Source organism: Mustela erminea, chromosome 6 (assembly GCF_009829155.1).
Source record: "Mustela erminea isolate mMusErm1 chromosome 6, mMusErm1.Pri, whole genome shotgun sequence".
Taxonomy (NCBI): Eukaryota; Metazoa; Chordata; class Mammalia; order Carnivora; family Mustelidae; genus Mustela; species Mustela erminea.
Genome location: NC_045619.1, coordinates 116,024,159 through 116,047,911, shown reverse-complemented (window position 1 = coordinate 116,047,911; position 23,753 = coordinate 116,024,159). Strand labels below are relative to the sequence as shown.

General features: G+C 45.3%; 1 long non-coding RNA gene across 1 annotated transcript; it reads right to left on the bottom strand.

The window, feature by feature from the left end:
• Window positions 1–536: 536 nt before the first annotated feature.
• On the bottom strand, window positions 537–23,485 carry LOC116594244. The gene is made up of 3 exons (XR_004287124.1): window positions 23,286–23,485; window positions 21,833–21,949; window positions 537–3,319 (listed from the first exon to the last, which is right to left on the bottom strand). It is a non-coding gene; the product is annotated as an uncharacterized LOC116594244 (long non-coding RNA).
• Between the last annotated feature and the right edge of the window lie 268 nt (window positions 23,486–23,753).

Sequence of the window (23,753 nt, the reverse complement as noted above, 5' to 3'; positions counted from 1 at the left end):
GGATGAAGGCCAAGCCCTCCCAGATCCAGGTCACCCACCGTGCAGAGGGCACTCACCCTTGGAGGAGGCCACATGTTAGCAAGAGACTCGTGGGAGGATTAAATCAGGGGCCCCCATGTCTCGGGTGCACTAGAAGCAGTGGGATTTGGAATTCCAGTTTTCCACATGGCTCTACACCAACCAGATTAGAACTGTGAAAAAGCATGAAGGGAAGCGTCAGTAGAGCAGACTGGGCATGCCAGAAGGGGAAGCTGGGAGGGGGCACCTGCCGCTCAGTGTCCATCAAAGATCCCACATCAGAATCCCCCACTGGAGAGACTCATCCCTTCCAGGCCCCACAGGGGAAGCTGGAGGGTTCATCTCCTACAAGAAATCACCATCCCTACAGCTCAGCCGGGGAGAATCCTCCATCACCCCAAACCCCTGCCTCTCTTAAGTGGACCTTCCTTCCAAGCACCCCTCCCAACTTCTTCCTCCTTCTCCATGAAATACTTTTCTCTCCTTTGTTTCTCGCACTTGCCTGTGATGGAACCGGAGCTTGCTCAGCCCAGACTGCCGTTCTCTGCTCTTCCCAAATAAACCCATCTGGCTGGTCAAATAACTGCCAGTTTGAGTTCAAGGCAAACAGAACTCATAAATTCCAGACACTTGCAAGGAACAAAATCAATATACACTAATCACGTGCATTTCTACATGCTCCAAAGGAACCATCAGAAAGAGACTACGGAGAACAATCTCATTTACGACTGCATCCAAAAGACCAAGACTCCTAGGAGTCCCTTGAACCAAGGAGGTGACAGACCTGTCCTCTGACAGCTGTAAGACACTGATGACAGACATGGAGAGAGGCACACGGAGTCCAGGAGACTCTGTTCTCAGGGAGGAACCGACACTGGGAATATACCTCCTCTCCCCAAAGCTGTCTACAGAGTCCATGCTGTCACTCCTGAACTTCCAGACTCTGGACCAACCCTGAAGCGGGTGTGGACACAGGAAGGACCCTGCAGGGCCAAGGTGGAGGAAGCACGAACCCCAAGGTGGGCGGTTGTTCTCTGACTGCAGATGTCTGAGGAACCCCAGGAACCAAATCTGGATGCACACAAACAGAGACACGGGACCCAGGGCACATCCAAGCCTAGAAAGGGGAGACCTACAGCCCCACACACAGCACCGTGGGAGGCCATGTCACCGCACACAAAACCATGGAAGGTCTAGTATCTACATGGCACACCCTTCCGTGGGATCCTGAGACCACGCACCTCCTCGCCAGTCCCTGCTCAGGTGGTTTCTTCTCACCTTCCCCTCCAGCAGCTGGTCCTGAGGAGGCTGCACTGCTGTCAGTGTGGATGCAGCTCCACGTCCTCCACAGCGGGTCCTGTCTGTGTGGATATAAACCCACATCCTCCATGGCTGGTCCTGTCAGGGTGGGAGCAGCCCCACATCCTCCAGAAGCCTCCACAGTGGGTCTTGAGGAGGCCAGGCTCCTGTCCCAGGGGTGGCTGCACATGCCAGGCTCAGGGCGGGAGCTGGGGGTATGGCGCCCTCTACAGGCAGTGTAGGGCAGTGCAGGACTAGGGGAGCTCACCCTTCAATGGAAGCACCTGCTCCCTCAGAGGGTCTAGTTGAAGCCATTTCGTTCTGGAAATTCAAGCTGCATGAAGCCCAATATCCCCCAGCTTCTCCAAAACTTGCTAAAGAACAATGACTTGGAAACAATATGGAATTACAACAGCCCCTGACCCAAAGAGTAGCATCGAACATGATGACACTGGCCCTGAAGCAGACCCACATTCTGATCTCAACTTGCTCTCAAGCCTGGCCCTGACCCCAACCCAAGACCCTAACCCTAGCCCCCAAACCAAACAATGTTCACAAGAATCAAAAGGTAGAAACTGCAAATATCCATCAATGGAGAATGCATAAACAAAGTGTGGTGAAGGATTAGAATTCAGTTTCAGGTTCAGGTTTCAGTCAGAGTTTGAGATCAGGGTTAAGGTTTAGGGTCGGGGTGAGGAGTTAGAGCGAGGGGCAAAGGAACAGTTACACTTTAGGGCTTTAGGTTTATGAGTTAGGTCTTAACACTCAGGGCTTATGGGATAAAGTTCAAGGTCAAATTTGGGGTTTGGGTTCATGCTGGGACTTGGGTTCAGGGTTCATGACTCAGAGTTCTGGTTTAGGATTTAGGTTCATGGTTCAGGGCTTGGATCCAGGACTCAGGTTCAGAGTCCAGGCTTCGGGTTCAATTTTAGGTTTGGCATTCAGGGTTCCTTCCAGTCTGGGCTTTAAGGTTAGGTTAGGTTTCAGCATTAAAGTTAGGGGTTAATGTTAGGTTTAGGGATGACACATTTTCTTCAGTTGTTACCAAGGACACAAAAATTTCTATCTGACCTTTCTAAATCTGCAATGTATTTCATCTGGGTGTCAGGAGCTGGTTTGGAATTTAGGAACCCAGTAATTCCCTACTGACCAAATTCTGGTCTTGCAGTCTCCCAGTCACCCAGAAGTGGCTTTTGTCTTGGCCAAAACATACCCTTGGGAGAGAAGGGTGAGCTGGTGCTAAAGTTAGGATGATCTCATAATGGTAGAGGTGTGAAACCAAATTATCATGGAAATGTCCATGGAAAATGAAACGGGAGACAAATAATTGGTTGACTCCTGATTCTTCCACAATAACAAAGACCAAGTTTACAACAGAATCTGATAATGTTCCCTAGGAAGGCCTATGGTACTCATTACCAATACCGAAAGAGGGCCTTCTCCCCTGCTTTAAACTAAGAATCACAGCAGGGTATTTCCTTTTTGTGTCAAAAATGAAGTTTTATTATTTGGCTGTTCCAGTGTACAATTTCTGGAAGTATTGACAACATTTTCCTTTTTCAAATCCTCATTAACACACGAGTAAAATGCAGGCAATGTTGTAATGTACTGCTCATTGGAACATCAAGTACAAGGAGAACTATTAGAAGTAAGAAAAAGAAATCAAATATGAAACTCAGAAAAAACACCTTTCTGGGCACTTAATGAGGATCCCTGACCATAAGATCTAAGATATCATCCAATGGAATTCACCCTTAAAAATCATCAATAACAATAGCCTGCTCACCACTGTAACCACCTCAGCATTGACCTCTAGGCTTGTAATACACACTCCAACCGCTAGAGACACAATTCTCAGCAGCAGAAGGGGACTTGCCCACTCCTGGTGGACCAACTCTTATAGTGATGCCACAAAATCCCACTCCTTGGAAAGGAATCCATCAAAATCCTTGAGGAGAACACAGGCAGCAACCTCTTCGACCTCAGCCACAGCAACATCTTCCTAGGAACATCGCCAAAGGCAAGGGAAACAAGAGCAAAAATGAACTATTGGGATTTTATCAAGATCAAAAGCTTTTGCACAGCAAAGGAAACAGTTAACAAAACCAAAAGACAACTGAGACAATGGGAGAAGATATTTGCAAACACATATCAGATAAAGGGCTAGTGTCTAAAATCTATAAAGAACTTAGCAAACTCAACACCTAAAGAACAAATAATCCAATCCAGAAATGGGCAGAAGACATGAACAGACATTTCTGCATTGAAGACATCCAGATGGCCAACAGACACATGAAAAAGTGTTCCATATCACTCGGCATCAGGGAAATACAAATCAAAACTACAATGAGATATCACCTCACACCAGTCAGAATGGCTAAAATTATTAAGTCAGGAAATGACAGATGCTGGCGAGGTTGTGGAGAAAGGGGAACCCTCCTACACTGTTGGTGGGAATGCAAGCTGGTGAAACCACTCTGGAAAACAACATGGAGGTTCCTCAAAATGTTGAAAATAGAACTACCCTATGACCCAGCAATTGCACTACTGGGTATTTACCCTAAAGATACAAACGTAGTGATCCGAAGGGGCACGTGCACCCGAATGTTTAAGGCAGCAATGTCCACAATAGCCAAACTATGGAAAGAACCTAGATGTCCATCAACAGATGAATGGATCAAGAAGATGTGGTATATATACTCAATGGAATACTATGCAGCCATCAAAAGAAATGAAATCTTGCCATTTGCGACAACATGGATGGAACTAGAGCGTATCATGCTTAGCGAAATAAGTCAAGCAGAGAAAGACAACTATCATATGATCTCCCTGATAAGAGGAAGTGGTGATGCAACATGGTGGCTTAAGTGGGTAGAAGAATCAATGAAACAAGATGGAATTGGGAGGGAGACAAACCATAAGTGACTGTTAATCTCACAAAACAAACTGAGGGTTGCTGGGGGGAGGGCGGTTGGGAGAAGGGGGTGGGATTATGGACATTGGGGAGGGTATGTGCTTTGGTGAGTGCTGTGAAGTGTGTAAACCTGGTGATTCACAGACCTGTACCCCTGGGGATAAAAATATATGTTTATAAAAAATTAAAAATTAAAAAAAAATCCCACTCCTTGGAAATCCCAGCCATTAGAACACAGTCCCAGAAAGCACACCCAGTACTCAATAAAGGACAGACATCTCATGAGACGGATGCTGCAGATCACCCCCATCCCATGAAGTAACTCAACAGTAGACTCTAGGTCTGTCCCCTTCCTGGGATTACATGGGGCACTGTATGCTTCCGATACTTCATCTTTTGAGCAAAACAGAGTCCTGTGTGCAGGGTCACAGTGAGCCCTCAAAAGCCAGCCACCTTCTTGAGAGCACACAGCCTCTCATGCCTATCCTAGCAGATGGAAGGTGCTGCTCTCCCCGACTTCTGTACCAACTAGAGGTACTTGGAACAAGTCTTGTCATAGTCCATGCAAAAGACATATTCTTCATCTGCAAAAGGATGGATGGTGAAACACCATGGATTCCCTGCACCTTCTTGAACCTAGGTAAGTTGGAGATACAGCTTGGCCAGAGCTATTATCCCCAATCCCCTACACACACACACACACACACACACACACACACACACCCTTCCCTTGTGCATTCCAGACCAATTTCCAACCACCCTGCTCATTCTCAGCCATCGCCTCTGCAGAGCAGCACAATAGTACCGAGGTGCCAGGATTGAGGTGCTAGGTGCTAAGCCAGCATCTTGGACCCATGTAATATCAGAAATTAATATTCATTTTATTAACAGGTGCATCCCAGAAGACCTTACCACCATAGCCATTAGAAAAGTCATTACAACAGAGGTCCTAACAACATGTGCCAGTCTCCACTGCTCCACTCCCTGGCTCCAGGGATTGGCTCATCCATGGGCAGGTGACCTGGTCCCAGCCAAAGAAGTGGCATGAGCCTCAGGTCTCAGCCTGCAAAGCAAAGCATGGGGTGGACCACCCGGCCAGGGGCTTTTCCATCATGACTGTAGAAGTGGCCTAGGCCAAGTCTGTGCCAGTGCCACCAAGGGCACAGGAAGCCAGGGGCTCCATAACATTGCTGAGGGCTGAATTGGACTCGTCCTGAAGCCCACACATGCTAGAACCTCTGCTAACTCAAGAGAACCCTCAATGTGCTCATGGTCTTGGCCTGAACAAGATGACCATCTGTGTGGGATATAACCCGCAAGATATACCCAACAGGCAATGGGGACACACTCAGCCAAGCAATACCTACATGGAATTCAAGCACAGACAAACATCTTGTGGCAAGCTCGAGGCCTACAGAGAAATGTGGGAGAATTCCTGAGGCCTTAATTGTTAGCCAATCCCACAATCATCTTTTTTCCCTTCAAGTGGAGGGGCCGGGGTCTGGCAGGAGAGATCCCAGTGTACTCCCATCTGCCACGGGAAAAGAACAGCCCTCTCCCCCCACCATCCACCATGCTGCAAATCTGGGGTGTGGGAAACTACTCCCAAGGGCCAAATGAGACCACCCCCTGTATTGTCAATCAAGTGTGGCTGGAACATTCGGTGTGGACGGTCTGTGGCTGCTTTCAAGCCACAATACAAGAGTGGAGTCACTGTATGAGAGACCACATGGATTGCAACACCGACCAGAAAATCTTTATAGAAGACTTTACAGAAAAGTCTGTTCCAACCTCTGGTCTCAAAGATCCTAGGGTCATGTCACTTCTTTGATAGGAACGTAGCACCTGCTGGGTAAAACTGAATTTCTACACCCCCAGAGGCAAGGACTTCCATCTTTTTAGGCAGAACTCCATCTCTATCCCCCTGTATTTATACCTTGAGTGGCATGTCTACATGTCTGCAGCCAGTAGGAATTCGGTGTAGTTTACGTGATGGTGAAGCTCAGAAACGGAGGTGCAAATGTGAATTTGTGAGTGTGAGATATGTTTCCTCCTCGTTAGCCACAGTGTGCAAGGAGAACACAGTACAGTACTGTGCTTTCTGTCCCACAGGAACGGCCACATAATGGGGTTCAGACATCATCATGTCCTTCTGATGATCTCAGAAGGAGGCCACCTTCATAGAACAAACTTCATCTGTGAGGACTCCCAAATCCCTCATCCTGGACGCTATGTTCCACAGGGGCTGGGGATACACAGAGGGACAGAGACTACCCCTGGCCATCAGGGTTTTGAAGGATGCCTGCTGTTCCAGGACAAAAGATCCCGAAAGCATTCCTCCACCTGTCATGCAGTCAGGCATCTGTGAGAGAAATCTACTCCATGCAGAAAAGGCAGACCAAGAGACCAAAAATGACAGCCTTGTGTGACAGGTGCCATGACAGGGGACACTCAGGAGGACTGGGGGTGTGCAGGGTTGGCCGGACCCAGGGGCAGGGGCACCTGGAATGCATCAGGAGGGTGATCACAGCTGTGTCACTACAGGGAATGCTCAGGAGGACTGGGGGTGTGCAGCATTGGCCGGACCAGGAGGCAGGGGGACTGGGAGTGCGCCAGGAGGATGTCAGTTGTTCGCCCTGTGTGGCTACACATGTCAGTGTGACCGGGCATTGTCCAGAATGGAAATGACAGGGCAGGCAAGGGACGGTGTCCCTAAACTGTCTTCTGCAAGGCCAAAGTTTGGTACGAGATTTCTTTCAGTACAATTTCATTTTACACACATCTATGAGTCCCTGAAGCTGATTGTGTAGAACATGAAGTTCGTAGTCGGTCATTGCTTTCAAGTCTGAGGTGCTGAGGGTTGAGCACACTTGATACTTCTTTTTGTTGCTTTCACAGTAAAGCAGTGACTTTTCCTGCCTTCATCTCTGACCCAAGAACAGGAACAAAGGCAACACAGATCAACACTTTGAAAAGTCAAGAGAAATCTGCAAACCCAAGTTCTCAGAGGAGCCAAAGGCTCAGGACCAGGGTGACAGAAAGGGGAGGCAGAGAGCAAGGCACCAAAGGAACATGTCATGTGTGTGTGAGCTGGTCCACTTCTCTACCTGTCGGAAGCAAGCTATGCCTGACAGGAGGGAGTCACAACTGCACCTGGTCCATCTGTTTGATGCCCTTGAGCACAGCAGAGGACGTGCTGAGCTGGGTGTGGCTCTCGCAGGGAGATGAGCAGCTGACCACACATGCTACCTGCCAAGTTCCTGTAGGACCAGCTCCTCACCCTCAGCTAAGATGGAACAATAATTATGTTTAGTTACCTATTTCCTGGGACAGGTAATGTGCTCAGTGCTTTGGTGACTATATCCTCTCTCATTTTTATTTTTTTAAAAACTCTTTAGGCAGGTAAGATTGACATACAAAAAGCTGTCCATAGTTAATGTATGGAACTTGACCCTGAACCTTACTCTAATATCTAGTTAAGATATACTTGATTTAGAAGATCGCTCATGAATTAGAGGATTGTTTGTAGGAGATAAGGAATTTGGGAACCAACCTTCTTATTTTCTTACTGCCCCTTGAATGTGATAACTTGAGACACATTTGGCCACGTGCTATCTGGAGAGTGGCCACACGGGAGCAACAGTGAGTAAGCAGTGGCGCAAATCCCAGTACAAAGCCAATACTTCCTTCATCCTGTCATACCTTGTCCATTCAATGTTTACAGATCATTTTATAGATTATGAAAAGTGGGACTCTGTTGAATTCTTTAAAAACCTAACTCATTCTTTCAACCTGTTAAAAGTAGAATATGTTTTCAGAAATCTCGGAGTTGGCCAGCAGATGAAGGCCCAGGGACCTGGGAAAAGGCTATTACTATTGAATCTATTGAGGTACTTAGGAAACGAGGATGACTTCTATTCCACTTCTTTTCAGGAAGAATTTGTGTCAACTAACAGAACTGAATCAACACAGAATAGTGCAGCTCAGAGGAAAATAATAGGAGAACCAACAGCCTCCAGAAGCTGAGAAAGAGCCACACCCAGGAACCAAGAAGACATACCACCAAGCCTCTGCTCAGGCCAATATGCAGTCTGCAGCTCCTCTGGAGCTAGAATGCCTCCAGTGTCCCTGGGAATCATGGGTCAGGCAGAGCACACACCCTGATGCTGCACTGTTGGAACCCATGACAAGTCTCCTGGTCCCTTCCTTCACGAGACACCCCCTACCCGCTGATGACTCCAACCTGCTTCTTGGAACTCTCACAGCCCTTTCTGATCCCATCGTTCACTTTTCCTATCACTGCCATAGTATAGAGTATGTTTAACTACATACTATTCTGTCATTAAATGGTTTTTGTCATGTCTGCTTTGAAACTATACTTTGCATCATCTACCCTGATGTAGAACCACCTGTTGCATTGCATGATTTAACTGTGGACTCCTAGTGCCCTCACAGTATCCTAGGGCTAGTGTCCTGGGGAAGGTCCTCACTAAGCTGGCTCAGTGTTTCATTAAAGGCCTGATCCAGGTACTGCTACTCTTGTGCAAGTAAGACAGCACATGGCCAGTTAGTCAAAAACTTGGTTTTGGTTCAGAATTGCTCAAGGCCCCTCAGCCACATCGGATGGTGTGGGGGAACACCCTGAAGACACTTGCTAGTCCAATGTTGCCCATGGGAATTTCCAAGGAACAGCCATTGTGTCCAATGGGGGAGCTCAATAGGAGTGGGGAGGTTGGGAGTCAGAACTCCTGAGATAGAATCCGTCTTGGAGACTGCCTAGAACTTCCAAGGAGTTCATTCTATATTCTTGAATGAACCAGTTAATCTAAAAATATTTCCTCATTTTAGAAATGATGAGCCTGAAACTCCTAGGAAGTAAGTCTCCTTGGTCATATTGGAAATCAGCGAAAGAGCCAGCCTGAGATATGAGATGGCCTCCAGCATGATCCCCACAGTGGCTTTAACTAGAGCCATAATCACACATTTTACTTTCCTGGATTCCCAGACTCTCATGGGTATATTCATGGGGCATATTCTGGGAACAAAGGTCATGTCAGTTATCCCAACCCTAACACTAGGTTGGACTCAGAGGGGTCTTTCCCCAGAGACCTGTCTCCAAACCCCATGAAATGGGAATATCCGAGCAATTCCAGAGGGCTCCACATGCCACCCAGAAGGAAACCATGTTGTTTGAAATTCTGGAAATGATTTAGAGTGGGAGAAATCTGCATGTGCACCTGAGGCCACCCCCACATTCAGTGGCCTGCTGGACACAAGTCTGGAGCCTGACACACACCCTCAACTCAGCGCTCTGAGAGTCTTACCATACAACTGGCAGATTGAATCTAGCATGATCAAAGGCCCCAACCCCATCCCTAGAGGACTGGCTCCAAATCCCCAGGGAATGGGGATACCAGAACAAAGCAGAGGGCTCATCCTGCAACAAAGTCAGAAATCATGCCTTTTGGAACCCTAGAAAGGATTTGAGCAGAAAAAATCTGAATGAAATCTTGAACCATTTCTTAGAATATTTTACAGTGAGTAAAGGTTAGCATGTAACCCAAAGAGTTACAGAGAAGAACCAATTACTTATTTATACTTTCATACTATACTGAATGCAAAGCCTGAGCCTGATATTCTCCTTAACTCTAGTCCTTAATTCAAATGTCCTTGAAGGTCTCCACAACTAAGCAGTTCACACCTTCCATGCTTCTGGGACTGACCTTATCCAGCTTAAGGCATAGGTGTAAATATGAACACACCTTTCTATGAAAAGTGCATATAAGCACCCAAGAGACACATGAAAAAGTGCTCCACATCAATAGCCATCAGGGGAATACAAATCAAAACCACAATGAGATACCACCTTACAACTGTTGGCATGGCTAAAATTATCAAGGCAGGGAACAACAAATGTTGGCAAGGATGTGGCAAATGGGGAACACTCTTACACTGCTGGTGGGAATGCAAGCTCGTACAGCCACTCTGCCAAATGTTATCGAGTTTCTTCAGGAACTTAAAAATACAGCTGCTGCCCTATAACCCAGCAATTGCACTACTAGTTATTTACCCCAAAGATACAGATTGAGTGAAAAGTAGTGGCACCTGCCCCTCAGTGTTGACTTCAGTAATATCCACTTTAGCCAAACTATGGAAAGAGCCCAGATGTCCACGGACATATGAATGGATAAAGGAAGATGTGGTTCATTTCTAACACGGAGTATTATTCAGCCATCAGACAGGATGAAGACTTACCATCACATCCACCTGGATGGAACTGGAGGGTATTATCCTGAGCGAAATTAGTCTGTCAGAGAAAGATAATCGGCACATGGGTTCACTCATTTGTAACATAGAAGAAACACCACAGAGGATCAGAAGGGAAGAAAAGGAAAACTGAATGGGAATTCAGCAGAGAGGGAGAAAAACCATAAGAGACTCCTCATTAGAGAAACAAACTGAGGGTTGCTGGAGGGGAGGTGGGTGGGTGATAGGGTAACTGGATGATGGGCATTAAGGAGGGCACATGGTGCAATGAGCACCGGGTGTTATACACACCGGATCTATTATTGAACACTACATCTGAAATGAATGATGTGCTATAAGTTGGCTCATTGAATTTAAGTTGAATAAAAAGAACTCAAGTAAACACTCCTAAACATTTGTATGGAACCACCAAAGATACTGAACAGCCAATGCAATATTGAGAAAGAAAAACAAAGCTGGAGGAGTCACAATTCCAGATTTCAAGTTATACTACAAAGCTACAGTCATCCTAATGGTATGGTACTGGCACAAAAATACACACGGCAACAAAGGGAAAAGGATAGAAGCTCATATATAAGCTCACAATTATGTGGCCAATTAATCTTGCAGAAACAGGGAAGAATATTGAAAAGAAAAAGGATAGTCTCTACAACAAATGGTGTTGGGAAAACTGGACAGCCATGCACAAAAGAATGAAATTACGCTACATTCTTACACCATACAGACAAATAAACTAAAAAGCTTCAAGACCTCAATGGAAGGCATGAAACCATAAAAATCCTATAAGAGGGTACAGACAGTAACTTCTTGACATGGACCAAGGCAACATTTTTCTAGACTGTCTCCTGGGGCAAAGGAAATAAAAGCAAAAATAAACTACTGGAACCATATCAAAATAAAGTTTCTGCTCAGCAGAAGAACTATAGACAAGAATAATAAGACAAGTTACTGAAAGGGAGAAGGTATTTGCAAATATTCTATGCAATAAAGGAATAGTGTCCAAAATGTATAGAATGGTTACAACTGAACACCCAAAAAACAAACAATCCAGTTAAAAAATAATCAGAAGACATGAACAGACATTTCTCCAAAGAAGAAATACGGATGGCCAACGGTCACATGAAAAGATATTCACCATCACCAAACCTCAATGAATAACAAAATCAAAGAAACATGTGGACAATAATACAATAATGGTAGGGACTTTAACACACCTTTCATTGCAATGGACAGATTAAGCAAATCAACAAGGAAATAAGGATTTTGAATGACATATGGGACCAGATGGACTTCACAGATATATGCAAAACATTCCATCCCAAAGCAACAGAATACACATTCTCCTGTAGTGCACATGGAATGTTCTCCAGTATAGATCGTGAACTGGGTCACAAATCAGATTTCAAACAGTACCAAAAGATGGGGATCATTCCCTGCATATTTTCAGACTACAATGCTTTGAAAATGGAACTCAATCTCAAGAAGAAAGTTGGAAGGAACTCAAATACATGGGAGGCCAAAGAGCATCCTACTAAAGAATGAATGGGTCAACCAGTCAATTCAAGAAAAATTTTTTAAAATCACAGAAACAAATGAGAATGAAAACACAACTGTTTGATATCTTTGGGATACAGGAAAGGCAGACAATAAGAGGGGAGTATATAGCATTACAAGTCTTTCTCAAGAAGCAACAAAAGACAAATACACAACCTGACCCTACACTTAAAGGAACTGTAGAAAGAGCAGCATAGAAAACCTAAACCTAGAAGGAGAAGAGAAATAATAAAGATTAGAGCAAAAACCAATGAATTAGAAACCAAGAGAATTGTAGAAGAGATCAACAAAACTAAAAGCTGGTTCTTTGAAAGAATAAATAAGACTGATAAACCCCTGGCCAGACTTCTCCAAAAGAAAAGAGAAAGGACCCAAATCAATAAAATCTTGAATGAGTAAGGAGAAATCACACCCAACATCAAAGAATTACAAACAATTAAAGAACACAGGGTGGTAAGTCTATGTCAACAAATCAGGCAGTCCTGAAGAAATGGATGCATTCCCAGAAACACAGAAATGACCAAAACTGAACTGGGAAGCAAGGAAACCTGAAGAGACCCATAATCAGCAAGGAAATTGAAGCAGTCATCAAAAATCCCCCAGGAAACAAGAGCCCAGCACCAGAGGGCTTCCCAGGCGAATTGTACCAAACGTTTAAAGAAGATTTAATACCTCTTATTTGAAACTTTTCAAAAAAATAGAACTGGAAGGAAAACTTCCAAACCCATTTGATGAGGCCAGCATTACCTTGATCCCAAAACCAGACAAAGACCCCACTGAAAAGGAGAATTACTGACCACCATCCCTAATGAATATGGATGCAGAAATTCTCACCAGCATAATAGCCAATAAGAACCAACAGTACATTGAAAGGATGATTCACCATGACCAAATAGAATTTATTCTTGGGCTGTAAGGGTGGATCAACAACCAGAAATTAATCAGTGTAATACACTACCTTAATAGAAGAAAGAACAAGAACCACAGGTTCCTCTCAATACATGCAGAAAAAGTATTTGACAAATTACAGTATCCTTTCTTGTTCAAAACTCTTCATCATGGAGAGGTATAGGGCTCATGTATCCATATCATAAAGGACATCTATGAAAAACCCACAGCGAATATCATTCCTAATGGGGAAAAACTGAGAGCTTTTCCCTTCAGGTCAGGAACATGACAGGGATGCCCATTCTCATCACTGTTGTTCAAAATAGTACTAGAATTCCTAGCCTCAGCATTCAGACAACAAAAAGAAATAAAAGACATCCAGATCAGTAAGGAAGAAGTCATACTCTCACTCTTTGAAGACAATAGGATACTTTCTGTGGAAAACCCAAAAGAGTCCACCCCAAAATTGCTAAAAATCATCCAGGAATTCCATAAAGTGGCAGAAAATAAAATGTGACATTGACATTTGTCTGCAGAAACATGCAATAGAAGAAAGAGAAATTAAGGAGTCCATCCCATGCATTACTGCACCCAAAACCATAAGATTCTTAGGAATCCATCTAATCAAAGAGGGAAAGTATCTGTACTCCAAAAACTAAACAACAGTCATGAAAGAAATGGAGGAAGACACAAAGAAAGGGAAAAACATTCCATGCTCATGGATTGGAAGAACAAATATTGTGAAAATGTCTATGCTCCCTAGAACAATCCACAGATTCAATACAATCCCTATCAAAATACCATCCACATTTTTCACAGAACTAAGTAAATCATCTCCAAATCTGTATGGAAGCAGAAAAGACATAGAATAGCCAAACAGATGTTGAAAAAGAAAACCAAAGTTGGTGGCATCACAATTCCAGATTTCAAGCTCTATTACACAGCTGCAATCATCAAGACTGTATGGTACCAACACAAAAACAGACACACAGATCAATGGAACAGAACAGAGAAACTGGAAATGGACCCTCAAAGATACGTCTACTAATGTTCCTCAAAGCAGGTAAGACTATCTAACGGGGGGGGAAAAAGTGTCTTCAATAAATGGTGCTGGGAACACGGGACAGCCACATGCAAAAGAATGAAACTGGACCATTTCCTTATACGATAAACAAAAAATAGACTCCGAATGGATGAAAGACCTCAAGGTGAGGCAGGAGTTCATCCAAATCCTTGAGGAGAACACAGGCAGCAACCTCTTTGACTTCACCCAGAGAAATTTCTTGCCAGACAGTCTCCAAAGGCAAGGGAAACAAAAGCAAAAACGAACAGTTGGGATTTCATCAAGACAGAAAGCTTTTGCACAACTAAGGAAATAGTCAACAAAACCAAAAGGCAACGAGCACAGAAGATATTTTCAAATGACATATCAGATAAAGGGGTAGTATCCAAAATCTAGAAAGAAAGTACCAAACTCAACGCCCACAGAACAAATAATTCAATCAAGACATAAGCCAAAGACATGAATGGCCATTTCTCCAAAGAAGACATCCAAATGGCTAACAGACACGTAAAAAGGTGCTCAACATCCCTCCACATTACAAATTAATTACAAATCAAATCCATAATGAGACACACCTTAGACCAGTCAGAATGGCTAAAATGAACAAGTCAGGAAATTACAGGTGTTGGTGAGGATGTGGAGAAAGGGGAACCCTCCTACACTGTTGGTGGTAATGCAAGCTGGTGAAGCCACCCTGAAAAACAGTGTGGAGGTTCCTCAGGAAGTTGAAAACAGAGCTACCCTATAACCCTGTAATTGCCCTCCTGGGTATTTACCCCAAAGATACAAATGCAGTAACCTGAAGGGGCACCTGCACCCCAATGTCTATAGCAGCAATGCCCACAATAGCCAAAGTATGCAAAGAACCCAGAGGTTCATCAACAGATGAATGGATAAATACAGATATATATATACCACTGAATATTACATAGCCATCAAAAACCAAAACCTTGCCACTTGCAATGACAGGAATGGAACTAGAGGGTATTATGCTAAGTGAAATAAGTCAATCAGAGAAAGACAATTATTATATGATCTCACTGATATGTGGAACTTAAGAAACAAGGTAGAGGACCAAAGGGGAAGACAGGAAAAAAGGAAGCAAGATGAAATCAGAGAGGAAGACAAAGCATATGACACATTTAATCTCAGGAAACAAACTGAGGGTTTCTGAAGGGAGGGGGGATGCGGTGGCTGGGTGATGGCCACTGGGGAGGGTATTGTACTGTGACGAGCACTGTGTGTTGTGTAAAGTGGAAGGATCTCAAACCTGTACCCCTGAAACAAATAACACAGTGAAGGAAAAAGATTTAGAATAAATATGTAAACTAGGTAAAAATAAACAAACAAATAAATAAATAATTTCACTTAAGATGAAAGAAAGAAACAAAGAAAGAAAGAGGAAGGGGGAGAGAAAGAGGCAAACAAGTGACTGAGAAACCTGGAGTCACCACACTCCAATTTCAAGCTAGATTACAAAGCTGTTGTCATCAAAACAGCACGGGACTAGAATAAAAACAGACACGTCAATGGAACACAACAGAAAGCTCAGAAACTGATAATCATAGTACTTTTGGCAAAGTTTATTCATTAGTATATTAAAAGTATATTTGCATGGAGAGGGTAGTTTGATTATGGACATTGGGAAGGGTATATGCTATGGTGAGTGCTGTGAACTGTGTAAGCCTGACGATTCACAGACCTGTACACCTAGGCAAATAATACATTATATTTTAATAAAAATAATTAATAAAAATACATTTACACTTAGCTGTAATAGAATTATTAACTTTGAATGGGAATTAGTAATATTTATGACCTGTTCCAACCATTGCTTCCAATAAATGCATTTCCTTAAACACACTGTTTTCTATAAATATATTATAAAATAAGGATGATTTAGAATCCACATTTTTAAGAGACATTAAATTCACTTTACTAAACCTATCACAGAGAAGGAAATAGAGATATCCATCATCACAACTGAGAATATCACAAAAGGAGACAATCAGACACAATCTGGTGTCTGATGGAAGAATAGAATACTACTTAAGTAGTTCTGCCCCAGTGTTCAACCTGTCAAAAGCTATAGCCAGCTTGTTATTTACAAAAACAAAATCATCAGAGAAAAGTCCTAAGAAAGAGTGTGAAGACGTCACCAATCAAGTCCACATTGCATATATTCCGACAGGAAAAATAATTTCCCAACAAGTAAACAGTAAGATGAAAGAGGTAAAGAAAGATAAAAAGGAAGAAAGAAAGAAAGAAAGGAAGGAAGAAAGAAAAAGAATAGAGAAAGAAAGAAAGAGAAAGAAACCTCAGAAACTAACCCACACATGTATGGTCTTAACTTATGACACAGCAGCAGATAATATACTGTGGGGAAAGGAGTTCTCTTCACTGAACGGTATGGGGAAAACTGGACACTAAATGCAGAAAAATGTGACTGGATCACTGTCTTACACCATACATAAAAATTATGAATCATGAATGAACTGAACATAAGAACTGAATCCATAAACCTCCAAGAAGAAAACACAGGTAGTCAATTTCTCCATATTGGTTTTGGTGAAGAGTCTTTTACATCAGACACCAAAAGCAAAGGCAGCAAAAGCAAAAATAAACAAGCGGAAGGACATCAAACTAAAATTTCTGCATGACAAAAGAAACCATCCAACCCTTAAAAGACAACCTACCCACTGAGAAAAAATATCTGCAAATCCTATGTATGAGAAGAGGCTAATATCCAAAATACACAAAACACTCCTTTAAATCTAAACAAAAACAGAATAAAAACTGGGGAGAATGTGTAAATACATACTTTCCAAAGATGGCATACAGGAGGCCAACAGACATGGAAGGAGTTGTTCAACATCATTAAATATCATCAGGGAAACATAAGTCAAAACTGCAATCAGCTGTCACCTCACAACTGTTGGAACAACGAACATCCCAGAGACAGACACCGGGTGTGGTCAAGAGTGTGTAGACAAGGGGACCCTGTGCACTGTTGGTGCAGCCATGTGACAAATGCTATGGAGGTTCCGGGAAAAAATTAATACAACTACCACATGACCTGGTAATTGCTCTACTGAGTATTTCTCTGGAGAACACAAAAACACTCGCTCAAAAAGAGAGATGTCACCCATGATCACTGCAGCATTGTTCACAATAACCAGACATGGAAACATTGACCTTGGGAGCATTATGCTAAGTAACTCAGACACAGAAGGACCAACACCAGAGGCTCTCATGGACATTCCACATGGAATCAAAGAAATACTGAACACATGCATATTGACAACAGATTGGTGGTCACCAGATTCAGGGAAGGGGGGAAAGGGGTGAAGGTGGTCAAAGGTGCCATGTTTGAGTGATAAAATCCACAAGTCATGGAATGTTCTGTGCAGCATGGAGACTAAAGCTACCCCTGCAGGATGGGGTACAGGCTCCCCAACTATTTGAAAGCACAGTGATCCTAGGAAACCTTTCACAGCAGAAATGGTGTAAACTGAAAAGGAAATTACCATTCATTACTACAGAAAAATTAGTGAGCATGCTCAGACACCAAAAATTCCTTCTCTTTGACACCTCTTAGGCCTCAGGACACAACATCCCAATGGATACCCAAATTAAATGGAGATAGAGCCCAGCAGATGCTCACAGACCCAATTCAAAGTGCTGGTGGCTGGACGTGGAGAGCAGTGCCCTGGAAGGAGCTGGTTGGGGTGCACAGCTCTGTAGTGGCTCCCCACAAAACAGATGCTGCATCCGATGTCCACTTTTTTACTGTTTTCCTAAGAGGGAAATCCTTTTTAGGTTTTGTTCCTGCTGCTGGAGTTGGGGAATAATGTAGATCTTTCCAACAGTAGAGTGTCTAACCATGAACTTTGAAAAAAGTTGGGGAGACTTGTACTTAAAAGTTGCTGAGGTGGTAGAAGTTCAACATTCTCGCAGACACAAACATCAGCATCTCCACTGTGAAAGGCCCCTTCCTCAGCAGGTGGAACATGGACTACCTCCTTCCCCCAGAAACCTCCTTCTTTGCCTCACTCAGGACAACCAACAAGAGCTGGGAGATACATCAGTTCCTCCTTTTTCCCATTCCTAATATCAAACCCATTAGCAAATCCTGTGAGCTCTAGCTTCCGTAGGTACCCAGAATAGGACTCACTCCTCCTTCCAAGGCCACCTGTCTGGTCCACACTGGAGCCCATCTCTTGCCCGAGTTCCTAGAAAAGCTTCATCATTGACCTCCCTTGCCCTACCTCAATCCTTTGTCATCTGTTCTCAATACTGTAGCCAGGATGGCCCAGTGAAACAGGGTCCCATGGGGTCATGGCTCTGTAATGGCTTTCAGTCACCCTAGTATCATCTCCCTTTGATCTTGTCCTAAGCTGTCTCCTGTGGCCACAGAGCCTTCTTGCTGCTCCTGGACATACCTGGTAGGTTCCTGTCCCAGGGCTTTTGCATATGCTTTCCCTTCCATTCCCTTTCCCTCCCACTCCTAACGGGACATCACTCACCTTCTTTAGAACTTGACTCAAGCATCACCTTCCTAGTGATGTCCCACCTGGCTACGATGTGAATAGCAAGCACCATCACCAACTCCCCTTCAGCAACCCAGTCCTGTCACCTGGTCTCTATTTCCAGAGCAGTTATCACAGTCACCAGGCCACCTCAGTAAGGAAGAAATGGAGGCCTACTTGGATGGTTTCACCACTGACTCCCTCCGATTTCCTAGTCCAGAGCCCTGGGGGAAAAAGAGCTCTTGCACAGCCAGGATGCCTGAGACAATGGGTCCCCTACTGCACCCTGAAGACCATGAGGATGATGAGCCATAAGAGGAATCCACTTGCACATGAAACCTGAAACCAGATACCTTCCTTGATTCTAGGTGAGCATACATACTTCTTCCCCTTGTCTGATATGCTCATCTGAGAAAGCTGAGCAGAGAAGCATCCCAGAGTCCAAATCTCCCTCTGGCCAAGGTCCTGGGAAACAGACGTCTCTCTTCCCTGCAGCAGCCACCTGTGATTGACGTCCGGCATCCTCCTGTCTTGGGGCAGAAGGGTGCACCTGTCCCTCTTTCCTCGGACGTCATCACAAACCAGGCTTTGCTGCAGTTTTCAGGAAGGAACCACCAGCAGCAGCAGGGCACCAGGGTTGGTCTCAGTCTTGCATGTCAGGCCCATGTGGAACTAGAGCTTCAAGGACACTGGTGTGCTGTGTGGCCTTGGAACCCAATGGCAGGAGCTGAGCTTTCTGTTCCAAATGAAAACTGGCCTCTTCCACACACCACAGGAAAGGGGAGGATTTCTCAGGGCTGTGGCTCTGGAAGAAGTGCTCCTGCTGGCTGAATTCACAGATGTCAGGCAGAGGACACCTGCGGTGCCTCAGCCAAGGAAGCAAGGGGCACAGGGGGCAAGAATCCATAATGCTGCCTTGGGCTGCTTCCCACCAGGCCCCCTGCTGAGACCAGGGCCCGAGAGCCCAACAGGAAGCAAGTTTCCTATCACATCTGCAGCAGGAGGGATGGCCAGGGACAAGAGTCCTGTCGCTGGAGCAGGCTGGTCTGCCCATCAAGAGTGATGGCCCACTGCCACAGCCTCAGAGTCTTCCAGCTATCTGGTCAGACCAACCTTCCAGGCTCACGCCTGCTGACCTAGTGACTCCTATGGCCAGAGACTGCTTTCCTCCCCAGCTCAGTGCTGCTCACAGAGAAGCCAACTCCAGTCTCAGAAACGTGTTCCTGGTTAGCTCTGGAATTGCCTGGGTTTGCCTACATGGGCCCACCCAGGTGTGCCTTCCAGATCATTCCTCAAGTGCCCTAGGGTTTCAAGCCAACTTCAAGCTGCCCTTCAAAAGACAGGAGCGGGTCCGATGAGGCAGACCAGTTCATCTACTCTGTGCGGGAAACTTGGACCACATCCCCCCTGAACACCAACGCTCCCAAGTCCAAGCTTTAAACCCTCACTCACTGGGCACTGGGCACCACGTCAGCATGAACCCTACTCTTTCAAATCTCATCTCCCATTCCTTCAAGTCAGAAACCAAGCTCCAGTCACCACTCCTTTTTCCCTTCAGAGAACTAAGGAAAAGTGAGCACAGCACACTTCTATCCAAATAGAATGCCTTGTTCTTTCTCATACAGGCAGCCCTGCATTGCCCGTACTAATGAGAGATACCACAAGTTTGGCCCTCATCTATATTTTTGACCTTATGTTTTTCCATTTGATATTTGTATCACAAAGTCAATGTCTAGATTTCTTTGTTACCATCACAAGAAGAATAATGACATGGTCACGTAAAGGTCTGGGTCTCCATAACCAGACAACATGGCTCTGGTCCAGATAAAGATGAAGATGCAACCTCTTCCCATGAGCAAAGCCCACACCCTTGGGGATCTTGACACATCTCATGGGGGATGAGTTCCTTTGCTCGGTGGAGTTGTCCTAGTGCACAGGATACAGGCCCCCTCCTGGGTTCATTCTGTTTTCTTCATGAATTCCCCAGTTCAAGTCGCAACTGATTCACCGGGTCAGGTTTTAGAGCCCAGGATGGGCACCAGGTGTGCAGCACCTACCTGCCCTCCCATCCCCCATCCCCCCTGACCCCTGCTGCCAGGGAAGGCTAACAGGGGCCTGTGCTCCATTGGGAGCACAGTGAGCCACTGTTTCTCCCCCTCGCAAAGGGCACTGCACCCTGTTAGAACTTTGAGGCTCTGCTTTACTTTAAAAAAATAATTTCTCTTTTTTGAAGATTTTATTTACTTATTTGGCATAGAGAGACACACACCAAGAGAGGGAAGACAGCAGTGGAAGTGAGAGAGGGAGAAGCAGGCTTCCCACCCAGCTAGGGGCCCAATGCGGGGATCCATCCCAGGACTCCGGAATCATGACCTGAGCTGAAGGCAGACGCTGAACAACTGAGCCACCCAGGCGCCCCTCAAAAATAATCTCCAATATCAGAAAGTGGTCCATGGAAGAGAAAAACATGAACCCCCACAAAGGATCCTTGGACTATTTCAGAAGACTGCTTTCCCATTGTTTAATTAAAACAGGAAAGAAAAACACAGACTGCCCCTTCTAGTGGCAGGTCTGATTCATGTAGCAATTGAAAGAAGAGCAGGAAATAAAAGAGAAACAGATGTTCTGATGACCCATCATTTCTACCATCCAACTTTTGAAACATCACCCACATGAAAAGAAAGAAGCCCAAACCAATGTCTCCGGCTGGCAACATGGGGAGGTCTGAACTGAGTGACAGGGACAGATGACGAGGTTGTGCACGTTGGGGGAGGCTGGTGGCACAGAAGCAGGTGTTCCGCCAGCTCTCCACCTGCGCCTCACCTGTCCTCAGCCAGGAACCTGCTCCCCGCCCTGACCTGTCACAACTGTCACACGGGGGACACACAGCCAGCCCGGGAGCCGGCCCTGCCCACAGCCTCCTGCAGAATGCACTCCGCTCTCCTCCGGGACCCCTGTCAGCTCTACCCAGCCCTGGAGCTCCCCTGTCTGCCGCAGAGCTCCAGGATCCCCCCCTTCCAAAATTACACTGGCCCAAGGCTTTCAGGAGAAAGGCAGGAGGCTCCTTCCTGAACGGTTAACACCTCCTTTCCCCTTCTGTCGTGGTTCTCTGAACTTACTTTCCTCCCTGGGCAAACTGAAGGCACGTTTCGATGGAACATGAACGTGCTCTGAGATCTGAGTCTTTCCCTGCAGCTGTCCGAGGGCTCCTTGTGCAATAAGAAACTAGCATGTCCCACCACAGTGGGTTTGAAAACTATCGTCTACAGAATAGGAGAGCGAAAATCACTCCATTTTTACCTCACTCTTCATGAAGCAGAACACGGTCTTGTCTTTTCTTCACTGACTTCAATTCCAGGTAGTTTCCATGCAGCGTTCATGCCTTTGCTTCGGGGCTCGGGTTTAGTGATTCCTCACCTGCAGACAATAGCCGGTGCTGTCACAAGTGCCCTCCCTCATAGCATCGCCCCTTTGACCCTTCCCCACACACACCTGCCCTCTAGCGACCCACAGTTTGTGCTCTAAGGTGAGTGTGTTTTCTCATTTGCCTATCTTCCTGCCCGCACGGTGTGCATCTGTGCTCTTTCTGAAATTCCACAGGACTGAAGTCAGTGGGGATTTGTCTTCCTTACAGAGTTTGCTTAGCTTAGTCCACTCCGGGTCCAACCGCATCCTTGCAGATGCTAAGATTTCATTCTTTGGGAAGCTGGGTCCTGTTCCATTGCATATCATCTCCCACGTCTTCTCTGTCCACTTATCAGTGAATGGTCACTGGGACTCCCTCCACAGTTTCGCTATTGCCGATAATGCTGCGATAAACATCCCGGTGCTCGTACCCCACTGAACGTGCATTCTCGTGTCCTATGGGTAAATACCTAGGAGTGCGATTGCTGCATCCTAGGGTTGTTCGATTCTTAGCTTTATGGAGGAATCACCACACTGTGTTCCAGAGTGGCTGCCTCAGCCCACATGCCCACCAACAGTGCAGGAGGTTCTGCTTTAAGCACATTACCCTGCCAGCAATTTCCTAAGGAAGAAACGGAAAACCTGTGGAATAGCCTGACTCACCCAGCGTCAGGCAAGAAGTACCAGAAATTCACCCCAGGCTTCCTGATTCCAAGCCCCATGAAGCCACCAGCATGCCTCTATCCAGGAGAATTCCCAAAGACTCTCCTGACTTCACCAAAAATGAAACTACAGAGAAAATACGGCATGTCCGAACATCTCAATGATCCATTTAGTGAAACTAGAAAGTCAAGTTTAACTTTTAAATCATAAAAGTCTCCTTGGAATCATTTAGAATTTTCTCTCCGCCTTCACTATGACTCTTCGGATGAAAAGACTATTCAATTAGGAAACAATCACCTTTGATAAATAAGAAGACATCATCCAAGTCTCTATCAGACCGCAGACAGCCACCTATCTCTAGATGCCGGCCACTCCTCTACAACCTCGGCCCAATGAAATAAACACCGTTAGATGAAGGAACAAATTATATGTTGAAAACACACACAGAGGAAATCTCATCTTCCCTTTGTAATTGAAGTGATTGCTTTGGAAAAAGATGTTCCAAATACCTTCATAAGCTAGAAATAAACAGAGAAAATGGGACCCCCTACCCTGTTCTCTCTGCAGGGAAACTCAGGAACTCTGGCACCCGCTCTAGATTGCTGACAGCTGTTTCAGTTTGACTTTGTGGCTCCACTAGAGACAAGGGAAAAGCCTGGGAGGTTTGGGGTGAAAGAAGCTTTACCTCTCGTCCTGACGTGGATGTGACATTGTGCCCAAGGTACTGCTGCTTTCTCTGAACGCTGATGTCCTGTGACATGACCAGCCGCCTGACTGATTCAGACACTGATTTCAAAACTTCAGATCTCGTGGAGCCAGAGTGGGGAAGTGTTGTCAGGTGGAGATAAGAAGGCACCTCTGACCCAAGGCCTGCACACCTGCTCCAGTTCCTGGGAGAAGGGAAGCCACATGCTTAAGTAGTAATTAGCTTCATTTTAAAGTCGACCAATGCCATCGTCCTTTTTGGAGAAGCGAAGTTACTCTTCCAAAAAAACGCTCAACTGATTGGCTCTAAATGCAACATGAAGGGGTCTGGTTTGCCCCCGGCTTCAAACACCCATCAGGAGGCCCCTCCTGTACCATCCTGACAGCCCATTACCACGATCCCTGGGGACACAGACACAATGCTGGGCTGGCGGATGGCTTTAGGGGT